General features: G+C 36.9%; 1 long non-coding RNA gene across 1 annotated transcript in view; it reads right to left on the minus strand.

The window, feature by feature from the left end:
* Positions 1-8207: 8207 nt before the first annotated feature.
* Positions 8208-14911, minus strand: part of LOC128249879 (uncharacterized) — a 25779-nt gene continuing 19075 nt past the window's right edge. The window contains exon 3 of the long non-coding RNA XR_008266007.2: positions 8208-9278. This is a non-coding gene — a long non-coding RNA (uncharacterized LOC128249879). The remainder of the gene's footprint in view (positions 9279-14911) is intronic.

The raw sequence follows: 14911 nt of genomic DNA on the forward strand, positions 1-14911 counted from the left end.
TGCCTTGCCAACGGAGAGGCTGCAATGTGTCTGTGTCACTCCGAAAAGATACATGGTTGAAAGGTGGCTCCCTTTTTCTGGGAATAATACTTCTCTTTTTATATGCCTGGGTCAAGGAAACTACCTCAATCCGTATTTGTACGGAAGAACTGGCTATGAATCCGAGCACAGCTGTTCATTACAACAATTATGTTCGTGAGTTGTGTGCGGAGGAACTGCTCCGTAACCCAGTTCAGATAGGTGATTCAGGAAAGAGCGTTGAGATAGACAAGACAGTGTACTCCAAATGCAAATACAACTGAGGCAGGATGTTACCTGAACATTAGGTCTTTGGAGGAGTGTCACGAGACGAGGGAAGTTTTCCTTTACGCTGTACCAAGTTGTAACCGCGAAACACTGGATGACTGTATACGACACTCAGTTCTTCCAGGTACCACTATCTTCAGTGACCTGTGGCGAGGTTATAATCATATCCCAGAAATCGATGGCTATGATTTCAAATATAAAACTGTGAACCATAGCATTGAATTTAGAAGCTCACACTCAACAAATTGAGAGTACACGGGCGTCTTTAAAGCGTGGAAACAGACGCCGATGTGAGAGACACACCGTCCCATAGTTGATTCGTATCTTTGCGAATTTATGTGAAGAAGGAGATATGAGAAAGATAATCTATTTTATAAAACCCTAGAGTGTATTGCAAACTTTCGTTCTTGAATTTTTTAACTACTAAATGTCTGTTTTGAGCAATGTTTTGACTGTTATTTCTAGCAACTGCAGTTGGTTTGCTCGTAGCTTTTAAATATTTAATTTCCTCAGGTAGGTTTTAATATTTTTCACTGGTTACTTTGCTCGTGTATATTTTAATGTTTTGACTGTTATTTTTAGCAACTCCAGTTGGTTTGTTCGTAGCTTTTAAATATTTAACTTGCTAGCGCGTAAGTTTTAATGTTTTTCACTGTTATTTCTAATGATTTGACATGATGACACCCTGCCCCCTTCTCGCTACTGTGACAGATGATGGAAGAGGTAGCGAACACGCTGTTTTCTTATTGGCTGAAAATTATGAAAATGATCAAATTTTGAATACCTGTAACATTTTTGCAAAATATTTCTGGAATAAATGAATAAGAAATTCGAATTCAATATCACAAATTACATCTATATGATGCTACATTAAAATTTTTTTTTAAAGATTTCGACATGCAGTGACTCAAACCACAAAGATCCTTCTTTGCTTTACTTTTTACTTGTTTCCAGTCCATTGACTATGCTGTGGCCTTGATGAATCTGGGCGAACAAATCAGTCCTCCCCACAATCTTTTTAAGACTGGTAATTATTATACCGGTTTCTATGGCCGAACCGGTATATTACATAGACGTAAGCAAACACTAGTTATCAAGCTGGTTGGTGGAAGATGGATATACACAAGCACAATGACACACTCATATGTAACGGTGTGTATGTGCATGCAGGCGTGGCTGTGTCGTTTGTTTCCTAACCACATGGTTCCATTTCAGTCCCACTGCGTGGCACCTTAGTTAAGTGGCTTCTACTATAGCCACGGGCCAACTAAAGCTTTGTGAATAGATTTGGTAGACGGATAATCAAAGACTCCTGTCACGCGTGCGCGCGTGTTGACTTTAACTTCAAGTTTTTCCTTTCGGTTCGTTCAACCATGTACGAACTTGTGTCTGCCAGTGTTCTTATATAATGAGGGACGCTTCAGATAACCATGATAGCGTTTATATTATGCCTTTATTTTTAATTCATGCCTGTGGTTAGCAGTTATGTTACCTCTCCTGTTATGAACATGTATTCAAAATTTACTCTAAATAATAACTTTGTTCAATTGATTTAATTACTCTAAGATAAGTTTATTTTATACTAAAATTTACATTCCAGAGGTTTCTAACAGTTTTTAGTTATATAAGAATTAGCTAACAGAAAATAAGATTTTCTGTACATACTATACACAAGCACATACATACACCACACACACATACACACACACGCGCAAACAAACACACACACATACATACATATACATACATATACATACATACATATATATATATATATATATATATATATATATATATATATATATATATATATATATATGTATGTATGTATATATATATGGTCTGAGAGACCATAAGTCGGGGAAAAGATGCACTCGTATATCTGTCAATAGAGAGGGTATATATATACATACATATATATATATATATACATATTTATATATACATATATACATATATATATATATATATATATATATATATATATATATATATATATATATATATGTATACATACACACACACACACACACATATATATATACATACATACATACATACATACATACATACATGCATACATACATATATAGATATATATCAATTTGTAATTATAATCTAAAACTCACAAACCATAAATCAAAATATAACCTTAAGGTAGATCTTTTTTTCTACCAAGATATTTGCATACAATTATTTTCGACACAGGCATTCATCTCTCTGTCTCTCTGTTTCTCCGTCTCTCTGTTTCTCCGTCTCTCAGACACACACTCTCTCACACACTCTCTCACTCTTTCACTCTCTCTCTCTCTCTCCATCTCTCTTTCATGCACGCGCGCACACGCGCGCACACACACACACACACACACAAACACGCTCTTTTTACTCTTTTTTACTCTGTTACTTGTTTCAGTCTTTTGACTGTGGCCATGCTGGAGCACCGCCTTTAGTCGAGCAAATCGACCCCAGGACTTATTCTTTGGAAACCTAGTACTTATTCTATCGGTCTCTTTTGCCGAACCGCTAAGTTACGGGGACATAAACACACCAGCATCGGTTGTCAAGCGATGTTGGGAGGACAAACACAGACATACAAACACATACACACACACACATGTATATATATACATATATACGACAGGCTTCTTTCAGTTTCCGTCTACCAAATCCACTCACAAGGCTTTGGTCGGCCCGAGGCTATAGTAGAAGACACTTGCCCAAGATGCCACGCAGTGGGACTGAACCCGGGACCATGTGGTTGGTAATCAAGCTACTTACCACACAGCCACTCCTTACGTAGAATGCTTAAAACTTTTCTTCTTTAAATTTAAATTTTTCTGTACAGAAACTTTGTTAGAGTCAGTCCATTTACTACAAGCTGCCCTAAATTTCGGAGGTTTACCGATCATTGCTGCCCTAAATTTCGGAGGTTTACCGATCATTGACTATCCAATAAATATTCTCGTACACTTTATCATAATTCATATTCTCTATCGTAATTCTTCTTCTTCTTCTTTTTTTTTTTAATCGTAATTCTAATTTCTTTTCGCCACTTCTTCCAACACAATTACTATCACTTGGCTCTCTGCAGTCATGCATATCCAATCTGTTTCTTGTTCCTTAAGCATCTATTCAGTTTATTAAATCCAATAAAATATAAATTGCCTTCATTGCAATTTTTTTTTTAACATAGCTTCTCTATATACAACCATTCTTTTTATGAAGCTTTTCTCCACATATAAGAACATTTGTAAGCACAGGTTCCTTCATTGATAGGAGAAACTTGAAGTCCCAATGCACTTGATCTTCAATATGCCTTTTATTTTTCACTTGTTTCTGTTATTAGACTACGGCCATGCTGGGGCATCACCTTGAAGAATTGTTTTTAGTTGAATGAATCGACCCCAGTACTATTTTCTAGGCTTATTTTCTAAGCCTGGAACTTACTCTATTTGCTCTTTTTGTCAAACCGCTAAGTTACAGGGACGTAAACACACTAAGACTGGTTGTCAGGCGGGGGGGGGAGGAAACAAACACAGACACACACACACACACACACACACACACACACACACAAACACTTCTTTCAGTTTCCGTTTACTAAATCCACTCACAAGGAATTGGTTGGCCTCACGTTATAGTAGAAGATATATATATATATATATATATATATATATATATATATATATATATATATATATATATATATATATATATATATATATATATATATATATATACAGGAAATTTTGTATGCATAATACTTTGAACTTCAGAAGGGTCTGCACATAACCACCTGTCATTTCTTCTGTTAAATTTGTGATCTTGGTCGAAAATGTTCTCGTTTGAGAAAAACCGAATCAAATCTTCTCCTGGTTTTTTTCACTTTGTTTAAGAGCCTTTTAGATCTGATGTAGTGATTTTCTTTTGCTTTTTCTGACAAATTGACCTGTCCTCAACATATAAGACTTATATCTGATGTCTTCGTGGACAACGCTTCTAACTGTTCCTTCTGACACATGGAGATCTTTTGCAATTGACCTCATGGACTTTCTGGGATTGTAATCAATGGTCTGTTGAACTTGTTTGATAAAGTTAAGTGTTCTGATGATTTCAGAGCATTTAGAATGCATTTTATGCTTTGATACTGGTGATACGTTTCCATCTTTAGTCTCTAGATCCTTACAAACTTTGTAGACGAAAGATCTGGCAACTTTAAAAATCGAAATATTTCTAAATCGCTATGCTCAGCCTTTATAACAACAATAACAGCATGCCTCTTCGTTTCTTGAATAAGCTGAGGGTCTGCCATTATTATTTTCTGAAACGAAGATTATACAGAGTTAACAAAAAATGCATGTCTTTAAATACCTTACGCACCCTGTATATATATACAGTAAAATTTCTTTGCGCATTGTATTGGCAGTAGTTTGAAGTGCTCAGATAAAAGCCTTTAAATACCTTACGCACCCTGTATATATATACAGTAAAATTTCTTTGCGCATTGTATTGGCAGTAGTTTGAAGTGCTCAGATAAAAGCCCGAGACACAAGATACAGAAAATGTTAAGGAGAGTTCAAATAGGATCAATAATTTATATAAACATATATTGTGCCGTGGATCGATGTATATCAGTTTTTAAATATACAAATGTATCAACCATTAAAATATCGAAGCATATAAAAAATCTATGAATACATATTTATTTATCAGTTTTTAAATATACAAATGTATTAATCATTAAAATATTAAAAATCTATGAATACATAAATATGTATTCATCGATCCATGGCGTAATATATGCTTATATAAATTGTTGAACCTATTTGAATTCTCCTTAACATTTTATATATATATATATATATATATATATATATATATACATATATATATATATATATATATTCTCTTATTCTTTTATTTGTTTCAGCCTTTAGTCGAACAAATCTATCCCAGGACTTATTCTTTGTAAGCCTATCGGACTCTTTTGCCGAACATTGGTTGTCAAGCGATGGTGGAGACAAATACAGACACACAAATACACACACACACACACACACACACACACACACACACACACACACACACAAGCGCACACACACACACACACACACACACACACACACGCACACACGCACACACACACACACACACACACACACACGACGGGCTTCTTTCAGATTCTGTCTATCAAATCCACTCACAAGGCTTTGGTCGACCCGAGGCTATAATAGAAGACACTTGCCCAGGTGCCACTCAGTGGGACTGAACCCGGGACCACACACCCACTCCTACGCCATCCCTATATATATATATATAGGTAGTACGACCTGACGGGGTGCATAATAAGCAGTATGGACTTAGTATCCCTATACCCTTCCATTGATGTTGATTTTGCTGTGGAGAAATATGTGGAGGCAATCAGCGAGAGCGATGTGGAGTTTCGTGCTGTTGACACAGAAAAAGTAGGCCTCTTCCTGAGACTGACATGAAACAATGATTACTTAGATCAACATGACTTTAGTTGTTTCTACCCCACTAGATCGATAAGAGGTAGACCTCCTACCATAACTCCAAGAAGACCCCTAAAGAGAGAAGGAACGGGTGGATCAGAGCTATACAGACCCCCGTAAACAATGATCAGGTTTAAAAGATGGTTGCGCATGTAGTAGGTGCGAGTACCAAGACCACATACAAGGGTCATATATTTAAATTTAATTATAAGATATACGCCCCAGAGTAATGTGCAACCATTGGTGTCAGTATCGCTGGCGATGTAGCTAACCTATTTATGGTATAGTGGGATAGAAAACTCAAAGAGAAATTAGCAGAGAACTCCGTAAACCTAAACATCTACTCCCACTATGTGGATGATATCAACATAGTAGCCAAAGCACCCCTACAAAACAATGTTTATGATCTAGAAACTAACACTATGGGGAGCATCCAGCAAATAGCAAACTCCATCCACCAGAGTATTGAAATAACAATATATTACCCTAGTAAGTACTTCGTAAGTATATAGCTTATAATGTACTGAGGGACGGTGCAGAAACATGACAACTAATTACATTGCAGAGACCGCACGCAACATAGGAAAGTGTATAGGTGAACATTGCTCAAAGAAGAGAAAGGCTCGTCAGAGCTCTACCAACTTGCTCAAGCAGAACATGGAGGCTCGATTAATAGCACATAGGTTAAAATTGTACCAAAATTTCGGATCCTAAGACAGCAGTAGCGGGAGTGGGGAGGGTGAGATTGAATGGAAGGTCATACTGCTACTAAGAACAATGACACACACGCACACACACACACACACACACACACACACACACACACACACACACACACACACACACACACACACACACACACAAACACGGACGCAAACGCATGCGCATATAAAGATACACACCATAGAAGAGCAGAATGAAATAAGTGGAGCAGGAGCAAACACAAAGACGAAAGTGTCGCTAAAGAGGTCACAGATGTGTGACGAAAGATTTCAGGACAATGGACACGAGTTATAATAAGAACAGTAATAAACGAGTGAAGAACAAATATATAATGCGTGTGTTTATTTCGCAAAAGAAAATGACCGTCCCGAAATACAACAATATAATACGAAGTTAATTGTTATGGCCGGTCATAGAGTGATCGTTAGTTTCACACCTATAAAGCTCTTAGCTGTATAGGGGAATTAGTAGAGTCTAATGGCCGAAAGCGCATAAACACTCTACAACTGTAGGAAGAAATGTGTCACGGTCAGTTAGTTTTATATGCAAAAAAATGTCCATGCAGGATGGGGTTATCTCCCTTACATCGATTTTGGCCGTGGTGATATTTAAAAAAAGTTGCGGGTTTATTTAAGGAATGGGGAATTCCAAGTATGAAACGTTTTAGATGTAGGCATAACTAAACACTTTTATGAAGTTTAAAAAGGACCCTGAATCAAGCAGATGCTCCCTAATCAATGGAGAATTCCTGAACAACCAGGAGCTAATATAAATAGGCACAAACGATGTAAGCTTTGCTTGGCAAAGAGAGCGAGAATTCTAAAAAGCTCACTTGACTCGGGGACTTTTTTAAACTCCACGAAAGAAGAATTTAGTTAATGCGCTGATCTAAAATGTTTCCAATTACAAGCTCAGAATTCCCTATTCGTTAAATAGACCCGCAGAAGTTTCTTCGCATATCACGATGGCCAGAGCCGATGTAAGGGAGATAACACCGTCCTGCCTGTAACACCTGCACGGGCAAATATTTTTTGTTCATGCACATGTAGAGAGGTTATGCGCTGCTGGCATTTATATCTAGTGAGTCGCCTACATGGCCAAGCGTTTTATAGGTATTAAACCAATAGTCGCTCTATGACCGACCATAACAATTGACTTCCTAAAAACATATAGTGTGTTTCTTTTTCGGATACATGAGCTAGTGACGATATGTGTGTGTGTGTGTGTGTGTGTGTGTGTGTATGTATATTAAATTCAACTTACGTTTGCTTTAGAAGCGTTGAAATGTATTGAAAGATTCAGATAAGGAAATGATTTTATTGTCAAACGCAGGCTAATGCTAATAATATAGCATGAACAGGAAAAAATATCCATATTTTGCAAAAAAATCTGGCGGCGGCCAAGGCTGAGTTCGAGTCTCATAGCTGGCCGCCGACAGTTTTTTCTGCAAAATATGGATAGTTTATCCTGTTCATGTATTATTCTGCGTTTGAGAATAAAATTATTTCCTTATCTGTATGTGTGTGTCTGTATGTCTGTATATATATATATATATATATATATATATATATATATATATATATATATATATATATATATATATATATATATATATATATATATATACACACACACACATGAAAGAAGTAAATAGACACCCTTATAATCATTAGAATTTATTTAAATCTGAAATTATGCATTCGAATTATTTGCTAGTTGTTATAATGTGACCATTTAATATTTAGAAGGCATGATCTTTGCATTTTTTCAATTCAAGGGCCCTATTAGGCATGATCAGATGGTGAATATTCTCTTGCAGAATTTCTTGCTAAGTTTCATGCAATAATCTCAAAAGATCTGGCTTTAAAGATGCTTTCTTGTTCTGTTTATGAAATGTCCTGTCCATTATGCCCCAGGGTGACTGGCTTGGCTATGGAAGCTTTCTAATGCCATTCTTTTCCAACAAATCTTCGGTCATTTTAATCGTGTGATAAGGAATCCCATCTTCCATAGAGTCTTCCTTAATCATTTCATCTCTGGAGAAGTTTTGAAGGAGTCCTTTCTGCAATATGGACACATATTTATTTGAGTTTATCTTTTCCTTACACTCCACCAGCTCTGATCAACCATTGCTCCAAATTGTTCCCCCAGACCATCACAGAATAGCTGCTGTGTTTCATTGCTGGTTGCAATCTTTTCACATCAAATTCTTGATCACAGAGTCTTCACTGTTAGGGAAATATAGCACACTGTTAGGGAAATATAGCAAATCTGGACTCATTAGAGAATATGATAGTGTCCCAAAATGCTAATGGCCTCTCTACCATCTCACTGGCCAAATCTTTTCTCTGCTTTATATTGGCTAGTCAAAGATATGGCTTCCTTCTTCCTGCTCTGCCATAGTAACAAAGTTTGTGGAGATACCTGACAGCTGTTCTGGGACTGACATCAACTTGCTCTGCTATGTCAAAGGTCTTGCAACGAGGATTATCCTCCACACTTCTCTTAGCAAAGAGAAGGGTCCTTTTAGAGGGCCCTGGTTGATCTGGACAAGGTGATGTGGACTTCTTCCTCTCTCTTGTGAATTGCACAATCACTGTAGAAAGCGGGATCACAAGGTTTTCTGCGATTTTACGCTGACTATATCCACCTTGAGAATGACCCACAATACGGCCTCTTTGAAATTCAGACAGTTCCAAGGCTTCTTTGGCCTGATTAAACAGTCACATATAGAATCTGAAACATAAAAATGTCAATTAATAAGAAATATAAACCTTTACAGGTTAGAATAAACAGAAAACGATGTTTTATGGGGTGTCTATTTACTTCTAACATGTGTGTGTATGTGTGTGTGTTTGTGTCTGTGTCTGTGTGTTCCCATCACCACTTGACAACCGGTTTTAGTGTGCTTACGTAATTTAGCAAAAGAAACCGATAGAATAAGTACCAGGCTTAAAAAGAAAAGTACTAAGGCCGATTCATTCAACTGAAATTTTTCAAGACGGTACTCCAGCATGGTCGCAGTCTAATGCCATAAACAAGTAAAAGGTAAAAGATGAAAAATATATTGCGATCCGCCTGAAAGTTTGCAGCAATCCGAAATTCGCACCGTGGGGTAATAAAAATTCAGTTTATAATAAGCAATACGCTTTACCCTATTTATTGATTTCAAATTTTGGTACAATCCCAGCAATTTCGTAGGATGGGATAAATCAATTACATTGACCGCAGTGATCAACTGGTACTTATTTTATTGTCCCCGAAAGAATGAAAAGCAAATTCGATCCCGGCAGAATTTGAACTCAGAACATAAAGGCGGACGAAGAGCCGCGGAGTATTTTGCCCGGCGGGCTAACGATTTTTCCAACTAACCACCTTAAAACTGATTTCAAATTTTGGCACAAGGCGAGAAATTTTGGGGAAAGGATAAGTTAATTATATCGACCTCAGTGTTCAACTGGTACTTATTTTATCGACCCCGAAAAGATGAAAGGCAAAGTCGACCCCGGTGGAATTTGAATACAGAACGTGAAGACGGATTAAAAACCGCTAGGTATGTTGCCCGGCATGTAAACGATTGTGTCAGCTCACCATCTTTAGCTGCTTTAGTATTGAGTACTGTTTCCCTCTTTCACATACAATTATAACGTTTATCTACGTATCTTATATATATATATATATATATATATATATATATATCGCAAATACTAATCGAATTCAGAATGCGTGTCGTTAGCCAGCTGGAAGAGATGTCTTCCGAGGGCTATAAACGTCAGTAACACTGTCCCGTATAGGACGCCACTCTTGGTTGGCAATTATATGTTACGATTCCGTATTGCTAGTGTTTACATCTCTCTCAGAGATTTAATATACCTTATTTTTCCTTTTTCGAGATCAGAGACGGTTTGTCGCCGGGAAAAGCATATAGTATTTTGCGAGTGGAGTGAGTTTTCATCACTAGCTGGTGATTAACACACGCTGAGGATGGGAAGCCACCCAGAAACTCGAGTCCTTGTGTATGACGTAAGGTTAGGGATGGGAGCGATGAACTCACCTCGCAAATACTAATTGGACACAGAATGTGTGTCGTTAGACAGCTGGAAGAGATGTCTTCCTGGGGCTATAAACGTCAGTAGCACTGTCCTGTATAGGACACCACACTTGGTTGGCAATTATATATATATATATATATATAGAGAGAGAGAGAGAGAGAGAGAGAGCGAGAGAGTTATTAATATTTCTAAGTCTCTCTAAAGGAGACTACGGCAGCGGTACTGGAAATTAATAGTTATCGCCAAGCCAACATGGCAGTCCCAAAATTAGGACGAAAGCTGCCGTGAATTAGCTCCAAGAAGCCATCGCCTCTAGCTAGTTATGTGACACACGAAACCTGTGTCCTTTATAACCTTCGAACAGGGGAGGTCAGCAGTGTCCCCCTGCTGGTTTGGCATCTGCAGACTAGTTTCAGGGTGTTGCCCCTTGTCAATGCAGAGCAGCCAAGCCCTAGCCAGGCGGCGCTGCTGACTATCTGTTCGAAGGTTATTTATCTAATTTCAGTGGAATCTATCCACTGGTTTTCAGAAATAGAGTTATTAATATTTCTACCTTCGAACAGATATTCAGCAGCGCCGCCTGGCTAGGGCTTGGCTGCTCTGCATTGACAAGGGGCAACACCCTGAAACTAGTCTGCAGATGCCAAACCAGCAGGGGGACACTGCTGACCTCCCCTGTTCGAAGGTTATAAAGGACACAGGTTTCGTGTGTCACATAGCTAGCTAGAGGCGATGGCTTCTTGGAGCTAATTCACGGCAGCTTTCGTCCTAATTTTGGGACTGCCATATGTTGGCTTGGCGATAACTATATATATATATATATATATATAAACCTTGTAAATCCTATGTATCAATTCTTTACATTAGTTATATAATAAATTTTATCTCTTATATGTCCTTTAAATGATATTAGACATATAAGTTTAATTTTTAAATTTTAGTCCAATATATATAAAAAAATTTTTATTTCACATCTTATCTATGGTTCCTTATATTGGTGTAAATAAGTCTAAATGTACTTTACCAAAGCATTTTAAATTAATACCACTTAATGGTTTTTGCATACGCATTAATTGATTATTTACATTATTATACACTATTTCTTTTTATTTCATAATTAATTTATAATTAGCTTTTATTTATTCACATATTAATTAAGCAAATATTGGTATCACAAGTATTTCAAACTTAGCATATGTAAAACAATACTGATACATTATTCTGATTAATGAAAACTATGAATAACCATTTACTGAATCTGTACACAACATAGCAACTTTATTTTATATACTTTTGACCTAGGTGCCTTATGTTAATACTTCCCCTGCTCCATCATAAACTGGTCTGCTAGTAGTTTGTCACTAAACCCTAATAAATTTTATAGCTATATCATCCATGCTTACTGTCTATACTGTTTACTCCTTTCTCTTTCCCTACAAAGAAAATGCCAGTGCTGATAAGATGATCCATAAATCAGAAAAAAAATAAATAAATAAAATAAAATCAGTGACAGTTAAAAATCAGCTTAGAATTATTTACTAGCCTGTATGGTCTGGCTAAGTGAAAATGAATTTTTTGTATTCTTCCTTTCTACTTGGAGAGTTTAAATGAAGTTATAAAAATATTGTCCTTCTGTTGAAATGTAATTTCAATAAATTTTTATATCTTTGTGCAGCTGAGGATTGCTCTGCATTTTACATTTCTTTGTGTAACTATTTATGAATATATATATATTGGGCATACGTAATGAGAGAGATTTGAGCAAAATAGAAAATGAAAACTAATGTAATCAATCGATTGAATGGATATTGAGTGGTATAACCGAGTGTATGTGCATTTTGGTGAGTTGTAGACGTGTAAAACCGACTTTTCACGGTTTTGAACCTTGAGCAATGTAATATCATTATCATTGCATTACCGTGATGTTACTACTCCGTTATGAGCATGCGCGCGCGTGTGTTTAATCCCGCCTTGCAAGTCATGCTGCCCCGCCTATCACCCAAGTGACTAACATTAAAAAAGAATTATCTTAGAAGTATTACGCAACCAATCATTTTTGTCCCTCTGGCTTATCCACTGCTAATGGAGAAGACAGGGAATAATAGAGAGAAGGAAGTGGAAGATTTGGAACTATGCTAAATCTGACAACTTGACTCCTCAACTACCATCTATGTGCTTATCTGTTATACAAACAGTCAGCTCTCTCTCTCTCTCTCTCTCTCTCTCTCTCTCTCTCTCTCTCTCTCTCCGTATGTCATTTATTCTCTGTCATATGTTGTGCTGAATCAAACGTTTTGCAATATTTTGGTAACTTACTTATTTCATTCGCCAAGCAACAACAAAGGCGGCCTAGCATTCAAAGTTGAGGCTATCATGTTTCACCGTCTTATGCCAACTTTCTGCCAGTTCTTTCATTCCATGCTGAAACCAGTTCTGTCCTTCGAGGCGGGTAACCCCTTCACTGAAGGTTCCACCTCCTCTTGACTGATGAAGCGTCGCGAGAGCAGAAGTGAACTATAGGTCGGAACGAGTAATAATCCGAGGGAGCTTGGTTACGAAAATATTACAAAACTATTGACTCAATACGATATATATCAACATTATATAATATGCTATATCCTATTATATCATATCACATTGTTATTGCATTATATCACCATAACTTAGAACGAAGTTCCATATTGATTTTACGATAATTAGGGCGTGCGTTCGATTATCAGATCGGGTAGTACCTTGTATCCTTAAAAAAGATACTTCATTTCATGTTGCTCCAATACTCTCATTTAAAAGTCAGTAACAGTGACACCTGGGGGTTAACTAAGCCTAAACTCCTAACAAAATCCGGTTAAGTTCCAGTTTCATGAGCCTCTAGTGCAAAAAGAAGATATATTAGAAATCAATATAATACTGTATTAAAAGCCGGCGAGTAGTAGAATCGTTACCATGCCGGACAAAATGCTTAGCGGCAATTCGCCCGACTTTACGTTCTGAGTTCAAACATCACCGAAGTTTAATTTGCCTTTCATCCTTTCGGTGTGGATAAAATAAAAACCTGTTGAGCATTGGGATCAATGTAATCAACTTACTCCATCTCCCGAAATTGCTGGATTTATACCAAAATTTGAAGTTAATATCATAATGTTTAGAGATATATTATACAAAATGTTCACCTTTGCTGAAGCAAAATTTGACACTTTACGTTGTACGTAAATATAATAACCAGTATTGGCAGGGATGCGATGGTCCACTTCAGCAAGAAAAAGGATGAAAATAGGAACTATAGTTTGCTGGGGGACACACATTATCTATCAATCTTTCCGTATATCTGTAAAAGAGACCTCTTACAAGAGCTTAGTGGATTTTATTTCAAAGTAAATTTTGGCCTATATACTGAGGCCAAATTTATTCCGTGAAACGATCGTCATTGCGTATAAGAAGTCATCAACGAAATCGTTGGTATCCTGTCAACCACTCCTGCAATATTGTGGTCTACAGAGCGCCTTTCAGCGGCCTGAAACTTTTGATAATATATGCGCAGTGCAATGAATCAAACGTGCCCAGACAATATGCTATACTTGGACAAAAATAAAACAACTTGTCTGTTGGCAAAAAAGAATTATTTTTGCAACTAAGAAAGACAGAAAACAAGATTTCTTTTAAGATGCATATTTTATGTTCACGGTATATTTTATGAGAATCAATTGGAAATTTTTGAGTTTTAATGTACAAAATTCCGACCAAGTCAAAATCTTCTTCCCCCTTCAATCAAAGAATTCACGAACCCCTACTCTATACAGTTACCATCTGATACTAGCACAAAGCTCACGCTGAAATTTCTCTACGCAGTATCTTTTTGGTAGCATACCACAGTATACCTAGCTCATACTCAACATAATCACCACCCCCTCTCAACTGTAGATACCATAACCTACTTTATACAATCGGTGTACGATAAAATAAAAGCTCGCTGCAAACGTAAGCTAATACGATGATAATAAACTAGTTTATCAATGTACAAACAAAGAATAACTGAACTTTAGCACAACTCAAGATACCGGATAACAACAAACACAGAGCAGCACATATTCAGCACTGTATATATGCATATATGTATATATGTATATATGCATGTCTGTCTGTCTTTGTATGCACATTTGTATGTATGTATGTATGTATGCATATTTGTTATGGTGTGGTTTTAAGTCGTATCTTGTCGTGGGGTTTTGCGTCAGAAGTTCCAGGGTTTTGAGGAGTGTGGAACCACCTCTTAGCCACTACTGTTCCTAGGTCTACTCTATTCTGTCTTTTGCATGGCCA

Source organism: Octopus bimaculoides, chromosome 18, assembly GCF_046866305.1.
Source record: "Octopus bimaculoides isolate indiv1 chromosome 18, ASM4686630v1, whole genome shotgun sequence".
In the NCBI taxonomy this organism is placed as follows: domain Eukaryota; kingdom Metazoa; phylum Mollusca; class Cephalopoda; order Octopoda; family Octopodidae; genus Octopus; species Octopus bimaculoides.